The 3,962-nt window shown below is 40.8% G+C and overlaps 1 pseudogene across 1 annotated transcript; it reads right to left on the bottom strand.

Annotated features, from left to right (window-relative positions):
- Positions 1 to 1,353: 1,353 nt before the first annotated feature.
- Positions 1,354 to 3,116, bottom strand: LOC117077222 (annotated as a pseudogene). The gene has a single exon (XR_004434704.1). The product of XR_004434704.1 is annotated as an elongation factor 1-alpha 1-like (transcript).
- Between the last annotated feature and the right edge of the window lie 846 nt (positions 3,117 to 3,962).

Here is a 3,962-nt window from a genome sequence, read left to right as displayed (position 1 = left end):
ATCACCCATCTTCTGTGTTGCTCACTCTGGGAGCTGTAGACTGGAGCTGTTCCTATTCAACCATCCACACCAGGGTCCTTTTTCTTGTGCCAATCAGGTAAATGACATGAACACAGATGGAGTGGTTTTAAAATGTGGAAAATTTAATGAGGCAAGAAAGAAGAAGAAAGGCTCCCTCCATACAGAGGGAGGGGGACCCTGAATGGAGGAAAACTCCGTGTGTGGTGGAAACATAGTCAGTTATATTGGAAGGCTAAAGGAGGTGGTTTCTAATTTACATAGGGCCCAGGGGATTGGTGTGTCTTACACATGTGGTGTTATCTGGAGGCGGCCATCACACCTGATACACAGGGTGAAAAGGAGAAGAGGGAAGGAACTGCCACGTTGTTTGGACCTGGTTTCTAATCGCTGGCATTTACATATCAATGCTTGGTCTGATTTTTCAAGCCACTTTCTGTTAGAAAAAAATTGTTTTGGGGGTTGCTTTTCATTAAAGGAAATTTCCATTGAGAACTTTTACCCTTTCTAGTTGCCTAAAAGTTATTTCTCAATAACTCCTGTATTAGTGCCCTCTCAAGAGAAGTAAACCTACCTGCTGTTAGGGGGCATTGGACAATAATTCTTTCTGGCTACTTCCTGCTGGAAAGGGGTGTCATGTGGGGAAACGGCAGTTGGGCCTTATGAGGTTGATCTAAGGGTTCTCGGAAGAATCGCATGTCCACATGTGGCTATGTCTGCAGTACCTTTTGGAGTTTGATTGCTTCTAGGTAAAAGTAGATAAATTTTACAAGGAGGTTTAAAATATAGGGTTAGAATATAAGCATTAAAATGACCACTCTTAATGGAGTCCTAACTGAGAGTAGAGTTTGATACTGTTAGTTGCAGTAATGGATTGTAATGGTGGTTTTTCTCCATTAGATGTTGCTGTACATTACCAGAAACGCTAGTATAAAAGTAACATTTTCCTTGAGAAAAGTATACATTTCCCCCTTGGCTTGTTATTACAGAATAGGTTTAGGCCATTTTTATAACTTGCAATATGATTGGGAGAAATACTTTATTGGGTGGCTAAAATAACCTTAACCTTAATTTTGATGATTTTTTTCTTTAACTATTAAATTCTTTCATGACGTTCACAGATCTCTTACAATATACTCAAGACTTGTTCTAAATATCCTTTCTTTAAACAACCAGTCATTTCCCCTTAAGACAAAATTTTACCATAGGAAATCCTTTCTTATATATAAATTTCTTCCTTATAACCTTCTTTCTATAGTTTAGAGTGCACCATATTACCAATCTTCAATAAAAAGTCCTATCACTTAATGGTAGTAAAACTTTCATGCTTAGTTCTTTTTTTTTTTTTTTCTCATTAAACTTTTTTAATGGGTCTCAAAATTATGTGACAAATTTTTGGTCAAGTTGTTTCCATTAAAAAGTACTGATTTTAAAAACTAATAACTTAAAACTGCCACACGCAAAAAAGAAAACCAAAGTGGTCCACAAAACATTCTCCTTTCCTTCTGAAGGTTTTACGATGCATTATCATTAACCAGTCTTTTACTACTAAACTTAAATGGCCAATTGAAACAAACAGTTCTGAGACCGTTCTTCCACCACTGATTAAGAGTGGGGTGGCAGGTATTAGGGATAATATTCATTTAGCCTTCTGAGCTTTCTGGGCAGACTTGGTGACCTTGCCAGCTCCAGCAGCCTTCTTGTCCATTGCTTTGATGACACCCACCGCAACTGTCTGCCTCATATCACGAACAGCAAAGCGACCCAAAGGTGGATAGTCTGAGAAGCTCTCAACACACATAGGCTTGCCAGGAACCATATCAACAATGGCAGCATCACCAGACTTCAAGAATTTAGGGCCATCTTCCAGTTTTTTACCAGAACGGCGATCAATCTTTTCCTTCAGCTCAGCAAACTTGCATGCAATGTGAGCCGTGTGGCAATCCAACACAGGGGCATAGCCAGCACTTATTTGGTCTGGATGGTTCAGGATAATCACCTGAGCAGTGAAGCCAGCTGCTTCCATTGGTGGGTCGTTTTTGCTGTCATCAGCAACGTTGCCACGACGAACATCCTTGACAGACACATTCTTGACATTAAAGCCCACGTTGTCCCCAGGAAGAGCTTCACTCAAAGCTTCATGTGCATTTCGACAGATTTTACTTCAGTTGTTACGTTGACTGGAGCAAAGGTGACCACCATACGGGTTTGAGAACACCAGTCTCCACTCGGCCAACAGGAACAGTACCAATACCACCAATTTTGTAGACATCCTGGAGAGGCAGCGCAAGGGCTTGTCAGTTGGACGAGTTGGTGGTAGGATGCAGTCCAGAGCCTCAAGCAGCGTGGTTCCACTGGCATTGCCATCCTTACGGGTGACCTTCCATCCCTTGAACCAAGGCATGTTAGCACTTGGCTCCAGCATGTTGTCACCATTCCAACCAGAAATTGGCACAAATGCTACTGTGTCGGGGTTGTAGCCAATTTTCTTAATGTAAGTGCTGACTTCCTTAACAATTTCCTCATATCTCTTCTGGCTGTAGGGTGGCTCAGTGGAATCCATTTTGTTAACACCAACAATTAGTTGTTTCACACCCAGTGTGTAAGCCAGAAGAGCATGCTCTCGGGTCTGCCCATTCTTGGAGATACCAGCTTCAAATTCACCAACACCAGCAGCAACAATTAGGACAGCACAGTCAGCCTGAGATGTCCCTGTAATCATGTTTTTGATGAAGTCTCTGTGTCCTGGGGCGTCAATGATAGTCACATAATACTTGCTGGTCTCAAATTTCCACAAGGAGATATCAATGGTGATACCACGTTCCCGCTCAGCTTTCAGTTTATCCAAGACCCAGGCATACTTGAAGGAGCCCTTTCCCATCTCAGCACCTCCTTCTCAATTTTTCAATGGTTCTTTTGTCGATGCCACCGCATTTGTAGATCAGATGGCCATAGTGGTGGACTTGCCCGAATCTACGTGTCCAATGACGACAATGTTGATATGAGTCTTTTCCTTTCCCATTTTGGCTTTTAGGGGTAGTTTTCACGACACCTCTGTTCTGGCGGCAAACCCGTGAGAAAAAGCGCTTAGTTCTTATCTGTAACTACTACTCCTGCTATAAGCAAAACAACCTTGGCTAAATCTTTCCTGCAATTATTAACCCTGTTATAAGGATGAAAATCAGGCAAAATGTTATAGCAATTATAATTTTACAACCAGAATTTCACATTGTGGGACCCACAGTGTATAGTTCTATTGGAAATAGTAGTATGACTATAATAATTCCCACAAGAGTGGCATAGTAAATAATTTCCATTTAAAAGTTTACTTGCTGAGATATAACATTTTCCTGTGGGGATCTACAAACTTACTAATGTGATTCTATGAATAATAAAATCATCCTGCAAATATGCATTAATAGAAGTTCTAATATTCAGCAGTGAATTTAAGAGGAAAGGGTAAAAATAATAAAAACTATCTGGTGAGGTAGGAGTGGGACTGAGTAAAATGGATATCCCTCACTCAGTTATGTATTTGTTATGATTCTTAGCTTAAGATTTCCTATTTCTTCACATTGATATTCAGGATGTTCCTTTGGGCTGGTAGGGGTTGCTCCCTCAGCACTTCAGGCTTTGACTTGAGTGTGATATATTCAGAAGTTGATTCCTGTAATTTTATTGCAAAGGAGGTTGAAAGAAGAACAGTGTAGGCCCCTCCCAGCTTGTCTTAGGGAAGGAGAGATGAGATTTTTCACTAACAACCAATTTTCTGGGTTAATAAAGGTGGTCTATTTCCTGGGTTGGCTTCTGATAGTTGTGTTAATTCTTGTTGGAAGTGAGCTAGAGAGGTTATGTGTCTAGCCAACTTAGAACTTTCCTGCCTGAACACAAACTCTGAGCACATTGATACGTCTTATCCTTTCCCAAGTGAAAAGCTTGGTGAA

The sequence above is a fragment of the Trachypithecus francoisi genome, unplaced genomic scaffold (genome assembly GCF_009764315.1).
Source record: "Trachypithecus francoisi isolate TF-2019V2 unplaced genomic scaffold, Tfra_2.0 Lachesis_group6, whole genome shotgun sequence".
Classification (NCBI taxonomy): domain Eukaryota; kingdom Metazoa; phylum Chordata; class Mammalia; order Primates; family Cercopithecidae; genus Trachypithecus; species Trachypithecus francoisi.
This window is presented reverse-complemented; position numbering and strand designations above follow the sequence as displayed.